At 41.3% G+C, this 25,024-nt stretch overlaps 1 protein-coding gene and 1 long non-coding RNA gene across 3 annotated transcripts in view; one reads left to right on the top strand and one right to left on the bottom strand.

The window, feature by feature from the left end:
• LOC108696115 overlaps nucleotides 1-22,783 on the bottom strand; it is a 40,090-nt gene extending 17,307 nt beyond the window's left edge. Inside the window, exon 1 of the long non-coding RNA XR_005962413.1 lies at nucleotides 22,667-22,783. This is a non-coding gene — a long non-coding RNA (uncharacterized LOC108696115). The remainder of the gene's footprint in view (nucleotides 1-22,666) is intronic.
• A 93-nt stretch (nucleotides 22,784-22,876) lies between these two features.
• The window catches only part of mgmt.L (O-6-methylguanine-DNA methyltransferase L homeolog), a 291,396-nt gene continuing 289,248 nt past the window's right edge, over nucleotides 22,877-25,024 (top strand). Inside the window, exon 1 of one of the 2 annotated variants that reach the window (XM_041568329.1) lies at nucleotides 22,877-23,006. The gene's annotated coding sequence lies outside the window, so the exon portion shown is untranslated. The remainder of the gene's footprint in view (nucleotides 23,007-25,024) is intronic. The other variant, NM_001368113.1, reaches the window with a different exon arrangement.

The following is a 25,024-nucleotide window of genomic DNA, read 5'->3' as shown; positions in this document are numbered from 1 at the left end:
TTGTTTTTTTTTTAAGAGGCACAATGGATTGTTGATAATCTAAATGGTCAAAAAGTAACTGGTTTCATAGTTACAGGAATGGAACCTATTATCCAGAATGCTCAAGATCTTGGGTTTTCTGGATAATGGATATTTCCGTCATTTGGATCTCCATACTAAAAAATCATGAACAGGAATTAAACCCAAGAGAATTGTTTTGCCTCCAAAAAGGTTGATTCATATCTTCAAGTACAAGGAGCAAGTACAAGGTACTATTTTATTATTTTTATTATTATTATTATTACAGAGAAAAGGAAATCATTTTTACAAATTTTAATTATTTTGCTTAAATGAGGTCTATGGAAGATGGCCTTCCCCTAATTGGGAGCTTACCGGATAACAGATCCCATGCCTGTAATAAAGTTAATGTTGGTGTGTGCATGTGTGTGTGTGTGTGTATGAGTGTGTGTGTACAAAACACACATGTATATGTATGTGCAGAGAGAGAGCAGATATAGAATTCAGGTCAAATAATATATATAAGTAGTTTTCTCTTCCATGTTCCCACTATGCTACGATTTAACATCCACCCATTCAGAATACTAAACCCGCCTCCCCATAAAGTGAGACATTCATATCCTCTCCAGCCAACATTTGCTAGAAAGACCTTTTGTGGTGGGGACAACAGCTAGAATCTATGGCAATACTAGATGCCACTGTGGGTACGTTACCACAGAGGGACGTATTCTTTTCATGAGGTCCTTACGGTAAACACAAAATGTAATGTGTACATAGCATGGCACAACAGGACAACCCCTCCACCCACATCAGATGGAGAAGAAAAGAAAGCAAACCATGCCCACCAGGCCTGGACTGGAATTCAAAATAGACATTTCACGTACACAGAGGCCATACAGCCCCCAACAAGCCCAATAAATAGTGACTTTCTATGGTATCTTACAACAGCCCCTCTGGCATCTGCCAGAATCTAGAAATTGCCAGTCCAGGCCTGATGCCCACACTGCTGCTCTCCCAAACCAAACTCTGCCCACAAACATACTAGTCTCAGTACATGTTCCTCTACACTTGTGTCCTGCACATAAATAGTGGTTGGGTTTATTTTGCTGAATAAGGTACAGGGTGCACGGACATATGGAAGCTCTGAAATCAACACCTACCTTGAAGATATGCTAACTCTAGGGCTCCCTTTGCACGTTGAACCTCCACAAGAAACTGAAAGTACCCAATCCATTGTATGGCACAGCTATGGGACCTGTTATCCAGAATGCTCGGGACCTGGGGTTTTCTGGATAACTGATCTTTTTGTAATTTGGATCTTCATACCTTAAGTCTATTAGAAAATCATGGAAACATTTAATAAACCCAATAGGCTGGTTTGCTTCCAGTAAGGAATAATTATATCTCAAGTACAAGGTACTGTTTTATTATTACAGAGAAAAAATACATCTTTTCTAAAAATTTGGATTATTTGGATAAAATGGAGTCTATTGGAGATGGCCTTTCCATCATTTGAAGCTTTCTGGATAATGGATTTCCAGATAACAAGTCCCATACCTGTACATGGATGCGATTTTCAGAAGAATAAATATCTCCCTTTGTCAAAACCAAACCTGGACTTCAACTTAATGACATGGATTTACATTATGCTGAAACTCTGCAATTCTGGGAAAAACTACAGGTATGGGACCTATTATCCAGAACTCGGGACCTGGGGTTTTCCAGATAAAAGAGAAAATCATATAAACATTAAATAAAACCAATAGGCTGGTTTTGCTGGATTAATTTTTTTTAGTTGGGATCAAGTACAAGGCACTGTTTTATTATTACAGAGAAGAAGGAAATCATTGTGAAAAATTTGGATTATGTGGATAAAATGGAGTCTATGGGAGATGGCTAGGGATGGGCGAATTTGACCCGTTTAGTTTAACCAAAAATTCGCAGCCGGAGAAATGTAAAGTCTATGGGCGCCTAAAAACTTTTGTCGTGCGGCAATTTTTTTTTTTTTGACACATGTCGCCATACAAGTCTATGGGCGTCATTTTTTCGGCGAAACAAGGCGAAAAAATTCGCCCATCCCTAGAGATGGCCTTTGGGGCTTTCTGGATAATGGGTTTCTGGATAACGGATTCCATACCTGTACTACAATTTACAGAAAAATACAAGACAGAACATAGTAGACTGCACATGAAATCTGCATTCTGCATACTCCACTCACTTTGTAAGTGATCATGTGGCAGTTAGGGATGATTGAAACATTTCGCCCCTACTAATATATACAGGTATGGGATCAGTTATCCAAATTAAGGAAAGACCTCTCCCATACACTTTATTCTATCCAAAAAAATATATATATTTCTTTTTATCTGCAATACTAAAACTAATACCATGTACTTGATCCAAACTAAGATATAATTAATCCTTATTGGAGGAAAAAAACAGCCTATTGGGTTTAATGAATGTTTATATGATTTTTTAATAGACGTAAGGTATGGAGATCCAAACTTTGGAAAGATCTGTTATCCAGAATGTCACAGTTCCAGACCATTCTGGATAACAGGTCCCATACCTGTATTAGATTTTTTTTATAGATTAAAAAAAAAAAAAATTGTGCTGTTAGAAACGTTCCAATCCGAGTGCCATCCAGCCTGCTATTTACATTCTAGCTGGCGGGAAGGCATTTCAGGGAGATTAGTCGCCCAAAGGAGATTTGTCTCCCCAGAATCGCAACATGTTCCACCACCCTTAAACACTTTTTATTTTTTGGTGTTACTGTTCCTTTAACCCTATGCAAGAAGGTGACTAGGAGGAATGTTTCACCATGCTGAGGACAAATGTAAACAATACCCCAGTATGTCGGGACTATAAGGGACACATCAGGGACATGAGCTATAGTCGTTAGTGGCTCACTTTAGTAAATGGGGCTAAAGAGGCAGGGGGTCAAAACATAAATTATTGCAGGTATAGCAAAACTTTTCAACTAAATGTGTCACTGTGCCTTTATGTCCTTTATATCAACACCGCCAGTCTAAAATCAACGTTTCTTAATTGTGCTCTACTTGCACGGAATTAATAATTCCGATATAGAATATATATAAAAAAAATGTTTCTATATTTGACTAAAAGCGCATGGAATGGGATCACTGTCCTAGGCAAAAGAATAGCTTTCTACTGTTGAGCTAGTTACAAAGGCTGTGCCTGGGCTCTCAGGAGACACTAATTCAGCTCCTATTTCACTAATCTAACAGAGAAGCACAAGGGGCGTTTGAAGTGAGTTGCAGCATTCAGCATGCAGGAACAGGGTGCCTTCTTTTATATTAGTGGCCCAGGGATATGAAAAGAGAGAAAGTAGAAATTGTGCAGCCGCAGCATGACTTGTAATAGTAACGTTTTAGCTATTTCTATTTAGTCTCTGAATATGACAGTGTATTCAGCACAGGCGACGCCGGCACAAGCTATTTTAAACTGCAAAATCGCTTATAATCAGAAAGTCATGTGGATTTACCCTTTAGTAGTGGCCAATTCTCCCTGTACCTATTTAATAAAGAGGTGGTCCATTATTAACACTTTCAACAGGTTCTTTAGTCAGCAGTTGTGCCCTCTAAATTGCTTCAATCTGGTGCACGTCCAACAGTTTCCACCTCCAACTTGTTACAGCAAATTTTGTATCATGGACAGCACCCTTCTTTTTCTTTAAAATGCCTTTATTTTTATATATATTTTATATATTTATCAAGACCGATGGAGGTCTGAAACGTTGCCGATTGTTTGGGTCAGAGCTCATGTCTCAATAAATCCATTATTAACACTACCAACCAGAGCTGCCATCAGGGGGTCACAGGGGGGACAGTTGTCCCGGGCCCGCAGGATTTTGTGTCTAAGGGGGGGGGGCGGCCATGCTTCACTTACTTGATTAGCCGCCCCCCCTGCTTTCAGCGTGCTGCACAGCAGCTCTGTGCACAGAATTTTTTTTCCTATGAAGATTTCCTGTTCCCTCATTGGTCCTTTAAGAATACGTCCCGATAAATCTGCATTGGGATTGGATCCCCTTATCCAATCCCTGTACAGCTTTACCGGGGCTTATTCTTAAAGGACCACGAGGGTACAGGAAAGCTGGCAGCACGCTGAAGACAGGGGAGCCCGGCTAATCAAGTAAGTGAAGCATGGTCGGGCCCCCCCTTAGACACAAAACCCTGGCAAACAACTTTTTAAAAAATTTGGGGGTATCTGGCCAATTTGTTTTTTACTTGCAGGAGGGCCCCTGATCACCAAAGTTTTTTTTTAAAAAAAAAAAAGCTTTTATGGGGGGCCATGACTTCAATGTTTTTTTTAACATGTAGGGGGGCCCTGATCACCAATAATTTTTTTTAACTTGTAGGAGGGCCCTGACAACCAATTTTTTGTGGGAGGGTTACCTTTTTTAGCACTGATGTCTATGTGTTCTTTTAACTGTAGTGTGGAGTGGGCGGGATCTGGGATGCGGCTTGGGGGCTGGGGCCCTGAACATTTTGTTGTACGGGGCCCTGTGATTTCTAATGGCGGCCCTGCTACCAACATTCAGAATGCCGCTGTTTAAGCTACATTCTCTAGGCCCACTGGCGTTCATCGTTCCTGTCCCCTCCACTTTATTCATACAAATTTTCATCATCGGGACCGAAGCAATGGGGATTGGCGCACAGGAAATTAAAAAAAATATATTGTATCCCCAGTGTTTATATACCAATGTGGGTGTGGTTGGGCAGCATGCCGTCCCCTAAAAATCCAGCCACCCTAGGCCTTTCCACAAATCCGGGTCTGAATCAGCCGTAACCAGGGTCCCAATAACCCACACAAATACATGTGCCGTACATACAAAAAGCTCAGAAAAGGAGATCCCAACACTACAAGGAAGCATCACTGAATGCTGCACCAAAAAGCCTTCCATAATATTGTCTACCTGCCACTGAAGAGCCGTTCAACTTCAACTATTAAAGATGATGAACGTGCAAAGTGCAAATAAACCCTGGGTTTTGCCTCTTCTAGGAACACAGCTCTTTGTATCCCTAGAATGTCCCTGCTGAGTGCTGCATCATCCGCACCAGGAGTGGGTTCACTCCAATGACAAACATGTGCCCCAGCATTAACGCTTCCAATGAGAACTGGTACCTGCTACAGACAGTTATGCCAACCTGAATGCAGACTGTACCTCTAGTGAAGTGATCCCAAATGTTGCTCACTAACCCTTTGGATGTTGCTCCCAGTGGCCTCAAAGCAGGTGCTTATTTTTGAATTCCAGGCTTGGAGGCAAGTTTCGGTGCATAAAAACCACGTGTCCTGCCAAACAGAGCCTCCTGTAGGCTGCCACTCCACATAGGTCTACTGAATATCCTTTCACAGGCCTTATTTGGCACCCCTTTTTCATGCTTGTGTTGCTCACAGGTAAAAAAAGTTTTTTCATAGAAAACCCAACGTTTCTATGACTGATGCTCTTAAAAAACAGTTAAATGGAGTGTTATATGCAGACTGCATATAGCACCACCAATACGATAGGGGTAATTTACTAAGACTCCAGGCAGAAGTGCAAGAGTGTGCCCCTAGTGCTCATGCAGAGATTGTTAGTGCTTTGCACCCATTTATATTCCAGGAATGGAGTACAGATATGGGATCTGTTATCCAGAATGCTTGGGACCTGGAGTTTTACAGATAACAGGCCTTTCCAAAATTAGGATCTTCGTACCTTCGTAGTCTTATAGAAAATCATGTAAATATTAAATACATAAACCAATAATCTGGTTTTGCTTCCAAGGATTAAGGATTAATAATATCTTAGTTTGCATCAAGTACAAGCTACTGTTTTATTATTACAGAAAAAAAGTAAATCATTTTTAAAAATGTGGATTATTTGGATAAAATGGAGTCTGTGGGAGACGGTCAGTGACCATTGCTGCCCAGGTTAAAGGGATATATTCAACTATTAAATGCTTTAATGTGTTGGCTTAATGGAGAAATCTTACAGGCTTCTGTAACACACTATAATAATAAGAAAATACATGTATTTAAATGTCTTTATTCAGCACCAGCTATGGCATCAGTGCCCTTTGGTCTTCTTTCTTGCTATAAGAGGTGCCAAGCGGGGTTGCCTTTGATATATAGAACTGAACGGAGACAAGCCCTAGCGTGAACTTTGTTCTGCACAGAGGATGGTTACCGAGACTCTGACTTTCGCTATTTTCTTCGACATTTTTTTCCTTTGCAGTCACATTCGCTGTTTAATGGGATAAGGTGAACAAGGTATAAAGGTGTCCACAGTGCCAGGGCAGAGATCTACAGAGGTAAAATATACGATACATTTTTCATAGTCACTGCTTTGTTTTATTGTGATTGTGGAAGAAAAAGGATGTCTCTTAGGCCAACTGAGTAAATGGCATAGAAAATAGAAATTAAAAAATATATATATATTTTTTAATTTAAATCAAGAGAATAAAATTGCACTCTTTAATTGCTTTAATTTTGCGGGTTTTTATAAATTCCCAGCCAAGAAAAATATGGTTTATTTGACCTAAGTGGCCAATAAACCTAGACTAATCTCTCACTGAAATATTGCAAGGTGAATATAGGGGTAATTTAGTAGGGCCCCTTAGTACTCATTCTTAAAGCACTTGCTTCCAGGGTCTGGCCTAAGGGGCAGAAGAGGGGGCCTGATTTTAGATCTGTGCATTATTTTAACATTGTACAGGTGCAGGACCTGTTATACAGAATTCTCGGGACCTGTGGTTTTTCCAGATAATGGATCTTTCCATAATTTGGAACTTCTTATCTTAAGTCTACATGTAAACATTAAATAAACTGATTTTGCCTCCAATAGGAATTAATTATATCTTTGTTTGGATCAAGTATATGGTACTATTGTATTATTACAGAGAAAAAGAAAATAATTTGTAAAAATTTGGATTATTTCATTATAATGGAGTCTATGGGGCAAATTTACTAAAGGGCGAAGTGACTAACGCTTTGAAAATTTGCCAGCGTGATGTCATTTCTGAACTTCGCGATTTACTAACGGGCACAGGCTAACGTTACTTCACTAGCGAAGGAGATAGACTCTAGCGTTAGTTCACTCTTTTACGTCTGGCGAATTTGCGCTCTGGCGAATCGACGTAACTCTGCAAATTCACTAAGATGCACATTTTACTGAACATAACCTGTTCCTCCAGACTTGCCTTCGCCAGCTCAGACCAGGCGAAGTGCAATGGAGTGTATAGGGCAGGGATCCCCAACCTTTTGAACCCGTGAGCAACATTCAGAAGTAAAAGGAGTTGGGGAGCAACACAAGCATAAAAAATGTTCTTAGGGAGCCAAATAAGTGATTGTGAAGTGCTGTGATTGGCCATTTGGTAGCCCCTATGTAGCCCCTATGTAGATTGTCAACCTACATTGAGGCTCTGTTTGGCAGTGCATCTGGTTTTTATACAACCAAAACTTGCCTCCAAGCCTGGAATTCAAAAATAAGCTCCTGCTTTGAGGCCACTGGGAGCAACATCCAAGGGGTTGGAGAGCAACATGTTGCTCACGAGCTACTGGTTGGGGATCACTGGTATAGGGCTTCCTCAATATTTTGTTGAAAAGTCCCAAAAAACATTGATGTCTTTTCCCTATTTCAGGGTGATAGGCTGCAAAAGTTCGTAAATTTTTTTATGGGGTACCCGGGCTCCCCCATACATTTCACATAAACTATACACTGGGCACATGTGTAGGACAATATAACAACTTTATTTTCTTTTATTAAGGTTCCCTGGGCTTGTGTAATGTAATGTATTTGATGCAACATATTGGGGATGAACCAAATCCAGGATTCGGTTTGGGATTTGGCCAGGATTCAGCCTTTTTCAGCAGGATTCGGGCGAATCCTTCTGCCCAGCCAAACTGAATCCTAATTTGCATATGTAAATTAAGGGCGGGGAGGGAAATCACGTGACTTTTTGTCAGAAAACAAGGTAACATAAGTAAAAAATGTTTTCCCCTTCCCAGTCCTAATTTGCATATGCAAATTAGGATTCGGTTCGGTATTCGGCCAAATCTTTCGCAAAGGATTCGGGGGTTCGGCCGAATCCAAAATAGTGGATTCGGTGCATCCCTACAACATATACGTCCATTAAACGTTAACTTTCCACCGTATGCAAATTAGCCAACGCTCTCGCAACTTCGCTCTGCTTGCCGAATTAACGCTAGCACAACATCGCCAGCGTTCGGCGTCCTGGACGCAACTTCGCATGTTAGTGAATTAGCGTTATCTGAGCAAATTTTTGCCTGCCGAAGTGTTGCGCTGCCTATGAAGCCGTCGCTGGCGAATTTTTGGCACTTAGTAAATTTGCCCTTATGGGAGACGGCCTTTCCGTAATTCTGAGCTTTCTGGATAATGGGTTTCCAGATAACGAATCCCATACCTGTACAAGTAAGGGAATGGGAAGGTACTGGATGGGGGTACCCCTTAATGCCTTCCCACCCTACTTCATTGATACAGCACTGCTGAGCATGTCCAGCACAGTATTCATGGGAATGCAGGTATCTATGCTCCATCTAAGCCAGAAAAGAGGCAAGGCCCAGCAGATATGTGGGGGCAAAACGTGGGAACGAAGGCAACGGCACAGAGCTGTCGACCTCTCGGAAAAAAAACACTCTCCATTTTTCTTGAAACCTATACATAGATATAAATAGGTAGATATATAGTAGGGATGCACTGAATCCCCTATTTTGGAATTGGCCGAACAGCGGGATCCTTTGCAAAATATTCGGCCAAATAGCGAACCAACGTGGGAAGAGGAAAACATTTTTACTTCCTCGTTTTATGACAAAAAGTCACACAATTTCTTCCATCTTGCATATGCAAATTCAGATACAGTTCGGCCGGGCAGAAGGATTCGGCCCAAATCCGAATCATGCTGAAAAAGACCGAATCTTGGCCGAATCCCAAACCAAATCCTGGATTCGGTGCATCCCTAATATATAAAGATACAGATGTAAAAACGTTAGGGGAACCAGTGGACCTTTAACTAAAATGTAATCATTTTTGCTTCATCCATTTTTATATAAAGAGAGGGCATGTCCGACTAAGACCGGTTTCTGGTTTATGAAGTGCCTTTGAGATCAGTAGCATCTTACACATGACTATGCTGGTTACTGCCCAGTGTCTTTTCCGTAGCCAGAGGTTTTATGTGCCCATATCCTTCCTCTCTGTTTTTGTTAACCTCAGTTGCTCTCAGCGAGGCAGCCCGTGTGCCTTTTGATCATTCCTTTCCTCCCTATTGTGCAATAATACCAAGCAGCGCTACAAAACAGCTTCCCTGCACAGAAATCTTACATTCTGACAGAGGAACCTATTGGTATGTTAAAGGGGAACTATCGCTAAAATGAAAATTTAATATAAGCTTCCTCATACTGAAGTAAAAAACGTTCTAAATACAATCAATTAAACATTCTGCATTTTTTCTGAAATAATCAAGTTTATCTTCACTATACCTCTCTCAACATCTGTTTCTCTTCATTCTGTCTTCATGCAGCAGTTGGGTGTCAGATGAATGGCCCAAAATATCTTATAGGGGGGCTCCCTTACCTAGAAGATGTATTGGAGTTCACTCAAATAACTGATTCCAGTACAAATAAAATCTAACAAAATAACTGCCTTTTGCACAAATTCTGCATGTAGAGAGACAGGATTTCTGGTGATTTTAATAGTGAGCTCTAATACATCTTCTAGGCAAAAGGAGCCCCCCTATAAGATATATTGGAGCTAACTTTAAGTGAATATCTGACACCCAACTGCTGCATGAAGACAGAATAAAGAGAAACAGACGCTGAGAGAGGAATAGTGGAGGTAAACTTGATTATTTAAAAAATGGTACAGAATTTTTAATTGATTGTATTTCGAAAATTTCCGATTTCAGTATGCTGAAGCAAATATACAATTTTCATTTTTGCAATAGTTTCCCTTTAACCTGTTAAACAATATTCGAGTTTCAATTGCTCCTAAATTATGTGATTAGGGTTAGGAAAATTGGCATGGAAATGTAAAGCTTTTTAGGGATATTTATTGTGCCATAATTGGTAACTTATTTTGTTCTGCAGTACCTGTTAAACTCTACCGACTACTGTAGGGCTCAGGAGATGCACCCCTACTTGCACCACCATAAACACAGTTCTGTCTCCCTCCCTAATTTAAACTGCACTCCTGGTTACTTTCCAACTAATTGTACAAACACACATCGAAAACAATAGATATACTTGAAAATGTTGATGACAATTCAAGATGAGTCCTATTGAGTGAAGAGCGCAGACATCATCATATGGTGAATATAAAATATATTCCTACAACTGTAGCCTTTACAAATTTGAGTTGAGGGCAAGAGTGGAAAATGTTGTCTGGTCAGTAGAGGACCCAGTTGAACAGACCTAGTTATTTAGTTCCACCCTACACACTGCATTTAGCATGCACTGAACCTTGCTATACCCAATGTCCACATGTAACATGGGTTTTAGCAGACCTCGGCTGCTTCTCTTCATTATGTTCTACATTCTTGTACAAAAGGCACTGCAACGGATTCTTCTTCCTTTTTACTACCTTCTGATATCTCTTTCTCATAACAGTCCTCTTGAAGACCACTCCATGGTAGAACTTGGGTTAAGTCTGGGCTCTCTATTTAGAGTGGGCGGATATATATTACAGTTAACTCTTAACACCAAATTTTGTGGGGCACCAGTGTTTTTTATTTTATTTAGGAGACAGGCAAATTCAACTTCCAGCACCACTAACCATCACTATAGTCAGAAGCAATAATTACAGGATTTAGGAATGTCTCCATAGAGTGTCACGTTCGGCACCCTAAATCCAGAACCAGTGCTAGGCTCCCTGGTCTCTGCCCTTGCTTCTGCCATTAACAGCTGCCTTTCACCTTGGGAGGAGCCTTCAGCTAATGCCACCAGGTCTTACTAAGAGAGGAGCAAAGCAAAAGGTTTTGGACAAGCAAAGGGGCACAATCGTTTCATCACAGACACAGGAATGGAAGACAACACAGCGTGGAAGCACGGCAGGCCGAGCCAGCACAAGCAGAGTACAAGAATAGTCAGACAGGCTGGGTCGGTGCAGGCAGAATACAAGGAATGGTCAGACAGGCCGGGTTCAGGATTGGAGAGTGTAGAATAGTGACCAGGCAGGCAATGGTTAGGAAACAGAGTTCAGAATAGTCAGGCAAACAGGCAACGGTCAAAACCAGTATAACAGCAGGATTCACAAAGAATATGCACCCAGAAACGAACTAAAGTAGACCTAACAACGAGCACTATGCTAAATACAAAAATCCCTTAAATACTTTTTTTGAATTTTGTGCCTAGTAGTTCTTTGAATCTCTATTACTCTGTTGGGTCCTCTACCCTGGCTTGGACCTTCTGGGGTAATGCCATCCATGCCCTCAGCAGACCGGCTAACTCCTGTGCCATTTATGCTTCCATAATCTGCATCATGCCTGTACTACATTGGGTATTTTTTGTACAATAATACAGAGTGGATATTGAAAGGTAAAATTTTGCAGTAGACAAATGGAGAAACAAAGTAGAAAGTAGAGGGAAAGAAGTAGGAAAAAAGGAAAACAAAAATAAAGTGTGGGGATCAAGTACTACATGGGATTCTAATCTACCTGGCAAGGCTAACCAATTAGTTGCCACCAGAATATCCCACCAAAAAAAAAAAAAATATATACAGATGGGCTGTTGATTTCATAGAGATGTCATTGTTGCCACATCCGTACACAATATATGTTTTTACTTTATAAATCTATTCTTGAAATTTCTGAAGGCAACTACCTGAGTAACAAGGAGTTTGTTTTTGCTCTTTGTTTATAGTGCAGTCACATTCTCAACAGCAGATGGTAAAGTTGATATCATAGTATGTGTTCTGCTCCACGGGGTTATTGTTTCAGAATGAAGAAGGGATCAAGAGGATGTGAAATGTCACCAGCTCTGCTGTAACAGTACAATGCATGCATCATTTATATAATGCACTTTTGTTAGTGCTTGTTTTTATCTAAAGAAATTGTGCTGCTTGACTTGGGAGGCCTGGTTCTTAAGACTCATCCAGGATGCCGTCCTCCGAGTTCGCTGTAGGAAACTGCTGTTCTAGTTTGACAACTGTTCCAATCTAACTCCCCACCCACCAGGGTCCTTTGAACATACAGTATGAGGCTCTTGCATGTTGTATGTGTTACATCTTCATCCTATGAACCGGGAGTTTGGGAATGCAGTTTGGGATCATGGCCTGTGGATCTCATTCATAATGTTTGCATATCAAGGTCTGAACGTGCACTTGTAGGTGACTCTTAAACATATCTGTTGTTCACTATGTGTATGAAAGTATAACGAGCAGGCAAATTTTGTATGCCTATACAATTGCACGACGTGCATTGTATATACATACACTCAAGAATGTATGGTCATAGCTGCAGGGGTTATTCCCTGGTCTTATAGGGGCCCTATGGGAACATATAAATAAATATGTCACCATAACTGAAATCAAGTTTTTTTTTTTATTGGCCCCAAATTCTCAAAAAAAAAAAATAGTTTACCTAACTGAATTTATTTTACCAGCAGGGTTATCATTGTAGAACTCAACTTATGTTAATGTTTGATTTATATACTTGATTGCAATTGAAAACTTGGATCTGAAAAAGTCAATAGTTCTAGTCTGAAAACTGCATTGTTCCGGTAAAAAAAAAAAACAAAAACACTTTAAAAATAAATTAGACAGAACGTTGACAATACATGTCCCGTTGGCTTTTATAGAAACCTGCCAGGTGCGAGCTGTCAATTTTTCATTCAGATTACTATGATCAACACATCTCAAAAATTTGACTTGAAAAAAACGTCAGTTTTAATTAATCTGTTCTGTAGCTTGTATTAATGCACACAAGTGTTTCTTAAATCAATGGCCTGATGGCAGTAGGGTTGATCCTGTCTTTACTGTTCAACTATGGAAGACATGGATCTTGTCTTGCATTCAGTAACAATTGCTTATTTACATTGTTAGAAGTATTTGGCTTCAATTTGTATGATTCTATAGTCAATACGGTGACTTTCTGCAGGTATAAAGACATTTGTTTTTCCACACTCTTCAGTAGTGCAGAGGGTGAGAGACTGAAGCCCCATAATACAATGGTATAGTGCCTTCTTCTTAGATGGGGGCAGAAGGTTAGTTGTCACATGAATCCAATACAATGGAAGGAAAAACATTTAGGGATGGAGGATGTGTAGAACAGCAAAGAAATACACAATAGTCAGGAAATTTCCTTTTAATGTTTAACAGCACACAGCAAAATAAGTAGCCTTCCCGTTGCATTATACTATTTTTTAACTTTTTACCAAAGTACACACAGTTCTCTACCAAATCCTAAGCAGTCTCCAAGGTCATGAAGCTTCAAAAAAATATTGGATTACCAATGCTTTCATTCCTGCTTATGCTAAATGTACAGACATCTTTTACCATTTGCCCTAGCCCCTGTAACTAAGCAGCTAATCCTATGTTTGCTCTCATTATTTACCATTATTGGTAAACACTAAAGGGACTATTTATTAAACTTCAATCTTTTTCTGGTTAAGTCTTTTAAAGAGGAAAACTCAAATATTTAGATTTTTTTTTCGAGATTTACTATACCCCAAAGCTGCTAAAAATCCAAATCCGAAAATACCAGCTAAAACATGTCAAGGTCATGTAGAAGTCACTGGCAAACATCCCTTTTACAATTCGGAAATGCCGTGATCTGTGCTAGGTTTCGTACGATAATCCGAAAAATTCGGGATTTTCAACTCAAAAACAATCGGCCAAAATTCCCTAACTTGCGTGTCTGAATGACAAGTAGAGGGGCAAGAGAGGGGATGTCTATATGGCTCCCCCTATCTACCCCTCAAGAATATAGTGCCATGGAATGGAGTCGACACTGTATTCATGGGGGAAGTGCAGGTCCTTGTGCTCCATTCTGGAGGGCAAAGACCTACATCTCTTATGCTAAGTGCACAGCAGTTTGCACAAATACTGTATTTTGCACTTTGCAGCCTGCCCAAAACTTTGTAAATGACTAGGGATGGGCAAATTTGTCCCGTTTGTTAAAAATTCTCTGCCAGCGAAAAGTCGCCGACACCCATTAAAGTCTATGGGCGTCAAAAAAAATTTGTCACACGGCGAAATTCAAAAAATTTTGTTGTGCGGCGAAATTGTTTTGACGCGTGTCTTTTTTATTTTGACGCACAACGCCATACAAGTCTATGGGCGTCATTTTTTTCAGCGAGACAAGGCGAAAAAATTTGTCCATCTCTATTAATGACCACTTATGTCTGAAGGGCAGTTAGAGTTAGATATCTCCAGTGATTTTACCTGCTGTTTTGGAAATATAGAGGGGGGTGCTCTGATGTTTTCACATTTTTTAGCTAACACGGGAGGAGCTTCTAACAAACTGTAAAGGAAGAGAATAAACCGAAAATAACCTTCTTAAATATAAAAGCAGACCAAGCCTTTCAGATACTGTAGATAACCCTTGTTTTAATTGTGGCTACCTATAAAATGTAAAATAATTACATCTTGCTTTAATATCATTAGCGCTGAATGGAGCAGCAGATGATTAAAAAAAAAAGAGCTGAATTTGACTGTTTAAGTACAATTAGTGAGAAAAAGCACGGTTTCCATGGTCATTCCTCTGTCAGGCATTAGAATCCTTTGTCAGACAGATACCTTTTCTGCACCAGAAAGGTTGAATTAACAAACGTGTTCAAATTAAGTGTCACTATTGCTCCGTTAACAGCATCAGTGCTGGGTAAATTGGTTCATTTATGGGGCACATGTTGTGCTTTAATGATGTGTTTTATTCAGAGATACATTTCATTCTGATGCCTTGCAAAACAATTTAATTTAATTTGATTTTGGGGAGGGGTGCGGGAGTAATAGTGAAGCTAATTTCTCAGCTGCCACAGGGCCCATCACGCAAAATTGCTGCCCCCTTTGTCAGAAAACGTTGCACTCGTATTCAGCACTCAGGGTAGGAAGATAGAGAAAAATGTGGTGAAACCTGGGGATATGCCAAAGTGTGGTCTCCATAAAACATATCTATTTTTCAGGTTGTTTCAAACAGTCTCTAAACTCCATATCATCAATTGGTCTAAGGACTTACAAAGCCCCTTTGTTCCTTTTCTACAGCCCCCCTCACCGTCAGCCAGCTAAGGTTTTTTGGGATATAAAAGCAAACACAATAAACTCCACCTTTAAGCCAGGACCATGAAAATAAAAACATTTTAAAATAGAGAAATATACCATTAGAACCCATTAGAGTTGAATCATTCTTATTTCTAGACACACAATAACAGCTATAAGCTTTATAATTAATATTTGGAACTAGGGTGTACTATCCTCAGTCCCACTTAATACAAGGGGGGGTCACAGCTATGACACATTTAAAGTTTGCAAATACGTTGACTGCAAAATGCAACTGGACGGCAGCTCGTTCGCATTGATCTACGTGGCGTTTGCACTGAGCTTTCATAAATATGCAATAGCCGTTGCCACTTTGACTTCATATTTTATTTACCCGCCTAAAATCCAGTTGATCAAAGCAGGACAGCACATTCTGTGATATGACAGCAGTTTATAGCCATAATTAGTCACAGCTACAAAAATTAAATGCTAGCTTGAATGAGTCCGGCGATACATTTATGACACAAAAGCAGCTCCAAAATGAGCACAATTGAAGGGGTTTCAACAATACGGACAACTTTTTCCCTGCAATTTGAGGCAGTTCTATGTGAGTGAGGGCCAAATGTATTTCCTCGGATGCTGTATGCGTCTCCTAAAATTGCAGTTAGTGACAACTAACAGGGATTATTTATTAAAGGGTCATGTATGCCTTTTAACATACCTGCACCAATAGCACAATTGCAGGGTAGCATTCTGCAGTGGATCAGATACTGATGAAAACCCACAAGAAGTCTATAGCAGGTTGAAGGAAAAGTAGCCTGAATTAAAGATCTGCGTGGGTCCATTTTGTTAGACCCATACCCAACGCATAACCCACAAATTTCCCCTACAATACTGCTACCCGACCCCCAATAGCCCAATTTATCCTCCAGCCTGGGGCCCCGCAAAACCTGATGTGACATCACTTTGGCCTGGAAATTACGTCACCCTGGCACCGAAAATGCAGGAAAACGGTAAAAAACTCCTATTACCACGCGAGGGTAGGTGGTATCAAGCCGGCACCTTTGCAGGATACCTAGCTGGGTTACTGCCTGCATAACCAAGGAATCAGGGACTTCTTTTCCTGAAACCCAAACAATTTGTGGGTATTGCATAGGTACCCAACCTGGTGCAGGACTCTAGCCTGAATTACTTGTTGGCCAGGGCATTTTGCTCTGCTTTATCATCTTCCAGTCCTTTAGCTCCTGCCCACGAACACAATGACACTACTTTCTTCTTTTGAGAAAGGTATCCAGTAATAGGATTGGCTGTAGGTAGGAGGGTTTAGGTCAGATGCGAGCAAAAATGCAGTTTGCAAGTATGGAAAAGGAGCAGGTCCAGTAATAGACCAATCCCAATGAATGGTTCCCTTTTCATCAGCGCTGGGCCTTAAAGGGATCCTGTCATCGGAAAACATGTTTTTTTCATATGCATCAGTTAATAGTGCTACTCCAGCAGAATAACCCATCATTCAGCAATTTCCCCTTAATTACATTTTACCGCACCACATTTGATCACACTTGTGCTGTCTCCATAAATGAGCCCTCACATCTGCTAAGGGTTGGAAAAAGTACAACACAAACCTGACCCTATTTTGATCCCTATACAAGTTGGCAACATGCAAATGAATTCACCCATATTTTTGGTCACAGCCTGTTAGGGGCACACGCTCAGATTCGAGTAGATTAGTAGCCCACCGACAAATCTCCTCTTCTTCGGGGCGACTAACCTTCCCGAAATGCCTCCCGCTGGCTAGAATGTAAATCGCCCTCAGGATGGCACCCGGAGTGCTTTGTTTTCCGCAATCGCCCGAAGTTTGACTTTGGAAAACGAAACGAGTCACATCCTGCCGGTGATTTACATTCTAGCAGTTGGGAGACGGTTTGCGGAGGTTAGTCGCCCCGAAGAAGAGATTTGTCGCCGGGCAATTAATCTCCCCGAATCTGAGTGTGTGCCCTGACCCTTGGTGATGTCCCAGAATGAGGGAGGATCAAAAAGATTAAAGGCTATAGTCCATCCCACTTTTCAGAAGTGGGATGGACTATGTATGGATTTGACCAGTATGGGTGGAATCAACACCCATACTGGTCAAAGTGATCCAAGCAAGGGGTCTTTGTACACCAGCCTCCAACCAGAATTCCATCATTTCCCTTTGCATGTCCCTCTGCATGGCAATGCAGCATTATGCGTTAAGATTATAGATGTATTAATTATTGCTCTGTTTTCACAAGCCCCTACTGTATTCCTGCATTGCAGAAGGGAACGTATCTCGAATTAACCATTATTTTGCAATTTAGCTCAGCCATGGTGTCGTAATATGGCAGCACGTCTACAGAATATGATTAACCCGCAGGGTCATTTTTCTAATATAATTAGCAACGACTGCTCCTTTCTATCTGTGAAATCAATATGAGAAGTAGAGCAGTGTGGTTCAGATTGGTTGTTGTTCCGAGCTGTATACATAACTCTGTGACAAGATTACCATTGGTTTCATATGTGATGGGCCGGGAGAAGGGCCGATTAGATTGAAATCATTATTGTCGGTGTTCCTTCCAGTAAATAAGTATGTTAATGTGGATAAGCAATTTAAAAATAACGAAATACAAGGTCTGGCGGCCTCCACTGCCAGGAAGGGGGACGAACAGTTATTGATTGGAGATGGGATAATACAGTGCAGGCATCATTTAGGTTTCTCCAAGTTATGTTGAATAATTAAGCATGGCACTTGCGGGTATTGTATTAAAATACAGCAATTATATGGTTACTATGGTAATGCAGATACGATTTGTAACAAACAGAAAAAAATGCAATGTTGTTCTTAGGCTACAATATCTTGTGCATGGGCAGGTAGCCTTCACACTTCCATGTGTTCCAGCAAGTGTGACCCCATGAAAACCTGGACTTCACAAGTCTGACTCTGTTCTGATTGACCCCCAATTAGGCCATCATGGGCCACCGTACCATAACCCCTGACGTCACTGGTCCGCTACCCCCCCACATCCGTTCCACCTGTCTGGACAGTCTGTCGAAGCAAAGGTTGACAACCACTAAGTCATGGAGCTGTGTTTTGGTTCTTGGTTTGATGCCAATCTCTATTGTACAGTGCCATGCAGCTCAGCAAGTCCAGAGTCTCTGTGCAGTGCCATCTGCTTAAAGGAGAACTAAACCCTAAAAATGAGTATGGCTAAAAATGCCATATTTTATATACTGAACTTATTGCACCAGCCTAAAGTTTGAGCTTGTCAATAGCAGCAATGATCCAGGACTTCAAACTTGTCACAGGGGGTCACCATCTTGGAAAGTGTCTGTGACACTCACATGCTCAGTGGGCTCTGAGCAGCTGTTGAGAAGCTAAGCTTAGGGGTCGTCACTAATTATCCAGCAGAAAATGAGGTTCCCCTGTAATATAAGCTGATGCTACAGGGCTGATTATTAAATTCTGATGCTAATTGCACTGGTTTCTGTGCTGCCATATAGTAATTATCTGTATAAATTACTAATCAGCCTTATATTGTGACATTTTTATTCTATGTGTACTGTATATTGTGAGTGAGCACACTGTGGTACCGTGTTAGCCAGTAGCAAAAATAACAAAAAAACAAACAAATACAAAAAGTATTGTAGAAGTGATACATATATTGGCTAACAATAAAAAATACATTGCAAGCTTTTGGAACACCAAGGCCCCTTCGTCAGGCATGCCTTTGTATTTGTTTGTTTTTTTATGTTATTTAAGCTCAGTAAATGACAGCATCACAGAGCATGTGCAGTGAATCAACAGAAAAGAAGATGGGGAACTACTGGGGCATCTTTGGAGACACAGATCTTTATTGCTAAAGCGCTGTGGTTGCCTTGGGCTGGTACAGAAGCCCAAAACATAATGTACAACATTTCTAGCTACTTCTTTAGTTAAGCTTTAGTTCTCCTTTAAACACATAAAATGCATGGGGAGTGCTAACTGTACAGAAGTATGTAATTTGGCCTCAAATGTCCTGTATAACATCAGTACTGGATTCCCACAAGGTCTATTACAGTAGTCCTCTGAAGCCTTTAATTTGAAGGGGGTTCAGATGTGGAAGGGGTGTGAGGAGGGCAGGATACACCAGCCATCTCATTTGGTTTCTCCCTGTATTTTGATACACCAACATAAAAAAACACAGGATCTATTATCATTCTTAACAGCGTTGTAACTTCACTTCCCCGAGTAATCCAGCAAAAAAAAAGTGGGGCCCCTCTCCACATTACCACAAACCCTTTCTTCTAATACCCATGAATGCAGGCAGAATGAAGGTTGCTGGGGGTATGTGGGCCATTTCTGGACCCCGTTATATAAAAAAAATCTTCCTCTTAAATAACTGTGTGTTATAGTACATTTCCAACTGCCGGCTCCTGCAAGAATCAGCCAGTTACAGCAGGTGAAATCTGTCAAACTGCCAGCATCAGTGTGTTGGTTGCAGCTGAAATGAAAGTTACCTTGAGCTCTGCCCACTTGTTAGAAACAAAGTATAAACTTTGGTAATAAGTTCAATTGCAGCGAGTTCCAACTCAACGAGGTTTCTCTCAGTCCTGACATCACTCAAGGATTTCCAATTGGTTTTCCTCCAGCTGTTATAACCCCCTATTTATATAGTGCCCTTTTAGTTTTGCCCACTACAACAGGAGGCCAGTCTAAATACGGCTGTTAGGATTTCAGGGAATAGTCGCTCAGCCTGGCAGAGATTGTGCTAGTCGTTGTTCAGGAAGTGGCAGGAGGGCCACACCCGTTATAAAGATGGAAATGACAGCACACGCAGTACAGATATGGGACCTGTTATTCAGATTACCTTAAGAAGGTCCAGATTTGTGGCGAGATCACAAACACCCAGGCCTAGGGCGTCAAAACTTTGGGGATGGCATGGAGCCCAGCCGCATCCCTAAGGAGCACTGGGGACTCAAAGCTACCCAGTGCTCTGACGCAAGCACCATGCGGGGGGGGGGTGTATGCGCATGAAGCGGCCAGCACTAGGACCATGCGGTCTTAGGGCGCCGCTTCGCAAAATCCAGCCCATACCTTAAGTCTAGTAGAATATCACTTCAAGGGACAGCAACACCAAAAAATAAACACATTTTTAAGTAATTAAAATACTGTATGTGTTGTTGCTCTGCATTCGTAAAAGTTGTGTGTTTGCTTTAAAAAGACTACTATAGTTTATATACAAAGGTTGCTGAATAGGGGCAGCAATTTAGGGCATTAGCACACAGGCAGATTCAGTCTTCTGCCTGCTAAATTGAAAAAAAAAATTGCCTGCGGCAATGCACTCGCGGCGCTTCAAATTTTCGAGGAAACTTAGGGCAACTTTTGAAACTGAAGCGCCACGAGTGCATTGCCGCAGTCTATTATTTTCATTTTAGCAGGCGGAAGGCAGTTCGGAGAGATTGTGGCCCCAAGGAAGAGGCAATTAGTAGCCAGGCGACTAAATCTCCCCGAATCTGCCCGTGTGCTAAAGCCCTTAAACTGAAAAATGAGAAAAGGCACAGGTTACTTAGCAGATAACATATAAGCACTATAATAAAATACAATGGGATTCTGCAGACTGCATGTTATCTGCTGTGTAACCTGAGCCTCGAATGGCTGCCCCCATTGCTACACAGCACCACGTTTATATAAACTATAGTAGTGTTTCTGAAAGAAATACACCAGTTTTAGGACAGAGACACATGCTCAGAATCGGGGAGAATAGTTGCCTCACAAGGAAACTTCGGGCGACTTTGGAAAACGAAGCTCGCCGAGTGTCATCTAAATCGCCTGCGGGAGGCAGTTCCGGGAGATTAGTCACCCTGAAGAAGAGAAGATTTGTCACCGGGCGACTAATCTCCCCAAATCTGAGCATGTGTCTGTGCCCTTACCAGTGCAGGGAAACAGTACAGTATATTTTAATTACTTTAAAGCACTTTCATTTTTTGATGTTACTGTTCCTTTAAACATGTAAGGCTGGTTTTGCCTCCAATAAGGATTAATTATATCTTAGTTGGGATCAAGTACAAGCTACTGTTTTATTATTAGAGAAAAAGGAAATCATTTTTAAACATTTTGTATAATTTGGATAAACTGGAGACTATGAAAGATGGACTTTCTGTAATTTTGAGTTTTCTAGATAATGGGTTTACGGATAAGGGATTTCACACCTGTATCGGAACCGGGTCCTCACTGGGATTCAAAACAGGCCCTGGCATTTCAAATAAACGATTGCCCCACCAATAGGGATGCGTGAATTTTTTTGCCTTGTTTCGCCAAAAAAATTATGCCCATAGACTTGTATGGCGTTGTGCGTCAAAATGGGGGCCCCTATATCTCCTGGGCCCCCCTCTGTAGTTATAACCCTGGTGATGGGTGAATCTGTCCCATTTTACTTCATGGAAAAATGTGCAAATCAGTGAAAATTTGAAAAAGGCTTATTTTCACACATATTAATTTATTTTTTAGAATTTTTTTCACTGCACTATTTTTTTGGATACTTTTGAAGTGCCTCTTGGCTGGTTTTTGGCTGGTTTTGTAGCAGACTTTAAAAATTAGGGACAGTAAAAATAATGGTTGATCCCAATGTTATTAATAGGGAAAACAATATAAATATAGAGGAAGGCCGATATTTTTTTTCCAGAAAAGGTGGCAACCCTAGTTAAGAGCAATTTCCAGTTTGGTCGGTGGCAAAGAAACTTGGAATTTCCCCTCCACTGTCCCATGAAGGTGAATTGTGAGCGTTTAAAGGGATCCTGTCATGGGAAAACATGTTTTTTTCAAAATGCCACAGTTAATAGTGCTGCTCCAGCAGAATTCTGCACTGAAATTCATTTTTCAAAAGAGCAAACAGCTTTTGTTATATCCAATTTTGAAATCTGACATGGGGCTAGACATATTGTCAATTTCCCAGCTGCCCCTGGTCATGTGACTTGTGCCTGCACTTTAGGAGAGAAATGCTTTCTGGCAGGCTGCTGTTTTTTCCTTCTCAATGTAACCGTTGTCTGTTTACCTTCCCATCGTTCTTTTGTTAGTCTGCTGGGGGGGGGGGAAGGGTGGGGGTGATATCACTCCAACTTGCAGTACAGCAGTAAAGAGTGACTGAAGTTTAGCAGAGCACAAGTCACATGACTTGGGGCAGCTGGGAAATTGACAATATGTCTAGCCCCATCTCAGATTTCAAAATTGAATATAAAAAAATCTGTTTGCTCTTTTGAGAAATGGATTTCAGTGCAGAATTCTACTGGAGCAGCACCCCATGACAGTATCCCTTTAACCACCTGACCAACTGCAATTCCCACAAGTAGCAAAAAGCCGACACTCTTTAGTCAAACCATCAGCAGCCAGACACAAGGACAGAGAAATCAGCTGTACAAGGCATTTACAGCCCTGCTTCATTCATATGTATCCCACAACTCAGAAAGGTCACTGACTTCATGTACCACCTGCGCTGGGACGCCGCGCCACGAAACCACCTCTTTGCAGCGCTTAACTCTTCATCCGGGTCCCCGCAATAATCTCCCCTTCAATAAATCAACAAAACAGCTCCCCAATATGCGCTAATCAATCATTAAATCACGCCTGTTGCATCTCCATCCGCCCCTCCCTCTTATATTCCCGGCAACAACAAGGGAACAGGACCGCACACACCGGCACTTCTTTAGTGGAACCCTACGCGCTTTCCCCCCAAACACCACGTGATCAGGAAGGAACGCAGGGGGAGGAGCCAGAGAGTGCGCTTATAGGAAGCAATTGGCAGCACGTGTGCACAAGGTATAGTAACGCTTCTGCTGATCTCAACTCCGTCACAGGCACACGTTGTCTTTCAGTGCATTATGGGAAGTGTAGTTTAAGGTTTAACTAAAAAACAAGCACAACTCTGTTTTATACAACTGTTGCCTCAGCTTGTCCCTGGCTGAGACATTTGAGAGTTACAGCTTTGAACGTAGAGGCACAACAGGCGTGCGGGTGAAATGCTGGACAGTTTCACTGCTAAACTGTATGACATGGACCAGAAACAAGCTTTAACCCTCTTACTGCCAGCTCCTATACAATGTATGGACCAGCTGTGATTGGAGCTACAGGAAAGGGCTGTGTGGGGATCAGCACCAAACTGTGTTATAATTCTGTTATCTACTATCATATCCCTATCTGTCTTATTTCCTGAGCTGAGCTTTCTGTATTCTGAATCAAAATTCTATGCAGCTGTGACTAGGGTTGTCACCATTTCTGCAGAAAAATACCAGCCTTCCTATATATTCGTCTTTTTTTTTTACATATTAATAACATTGGGATCAGACATAATTTTTACCGGCCAGGTGGCAACCCTAGCTGTGTCCCTGCCACTAAAATCATGAGCAATGGCAGTGGTGTTTTATTTCAATACTACTAATACTCCCACACCAAAACACCCACTGGAAAATCAGCTTTGTTCAGGGCTGCTGTCTGCCTGCCATCGGTAGTCATGGGGCCATGGAGGCAGGTCCGGACTGAGAATTACAATAGGCCCTGGCATTTCAGGTACACAGAGGCCTAATCAGCCCACAAAGAGGCTCAAACAGCCCAGTAAATACTGACTATGGGACCTAATAGCAGCCCCTCTGGCATTTGCCAGAACCCACATATTGCCAGTCCGGGCCTGCATGGAGGCAAGGCTCTCTCTCTCTCTCTCTCCACTTAGGGGATTCCAAATCATGTGTAGAGGCTAACAACATCCAGGCTGGCCATCCAGTATCTCAGTCCCTTAGGAATCACAAGAGATTTTAGAGACTCTAGCAAATGTGGGGTGCCCCTCAAGTACATAGGAGTGTTTTGTACCCCAGGCTGTAATATAGTGTCCAAATAAATACAGATAGGGTGTAAAAGAGAACCCCAACTAGACAGTATAGGGCGCCCAGGAGGTTTTAAAAGATTTTTGTGCACCTTAGGTAAGGCATAAAGGATCGGACAAATGGGATGTTCCTGTTTCCCCAAACCGGTAAACATTTTCTAATAAGACACCATATCACATGCACAACCACTCATATGATATATATGATCACCTACCCTTGCAGGTTATCGTACGTGGGTAAAACTTATCAAACAGAACACTTACGTATGGATGGACACAGACCTGGACTGAGAGTCAAACCTGTCATTCCAAGTACACAGAGGCCCAAACAGCCTCCTTCCTATCCCACTATATGGTAACTTTCTATGGAGCCGTACAGCAGCCCCTCTGGCACTCGCCAGAACCCACAGATTGCCAGTCCGAGCCTGGATGGACACCGTTCCACAATTAGCACTGCATTTTGAGACGGCCATACCAATAACCCAGTGGCTAATCATTTTTTTTGAAGTAGGTCACTGATTACCCACATTGCGATGTATATCGCTATTGATCACATCCCCCCTCCAAGAAGAGTAGGGGATAGATCAAAAATATTGCTTCAGCGAGAAGTGTTTTGGATAAAGAAGTTAAACACTTCTTCCTTTGTTTTTTGAATCAAAGATAAAGGTTATATTGTTAGGTAGTTAAATGTTACCCTGTTACATTTCATTAGCAACATTCTTGATACCATTTTGTTAATTTTTATAATATGCATTTGACACATAGTAGTTATTGACACTTTTGCCTGTGGGTTTGATTGTGTTTTCTCCATTTTTCTGATATGGCTCAAGTGGTGTCTTGTTTAACCTCTACAGAGGGGTGGAACTGCTCATCACATGTCCCATGGGGCAGCACGTGGTTGAGTGAGTGCGGTTGGGTTTTACCTATTTTTATTTGTATGATATTTTAATGGGTGTTAATG

The sequence above is a fragment of the Xenopus laevis genome, chromosome 7L (genome assembly GCF_017654675.1).
Source record: "Xenopus laevis strain J_2021 chromosome 7L, Xenopus_laevis_v10.1, whole genome shotgun sequence".
NCBI classification, from domain to species: domain Eukaryota; kingdom Metazoa; phylum Chordata; class Amphibia; order Anura; family Pipidae; genus Xenopus; species Xenopus laevis.
Note: the sequence above shows the minus strand (reverse complement) of the source record. Positions and strands in the feature narration are given on the sequence as shown.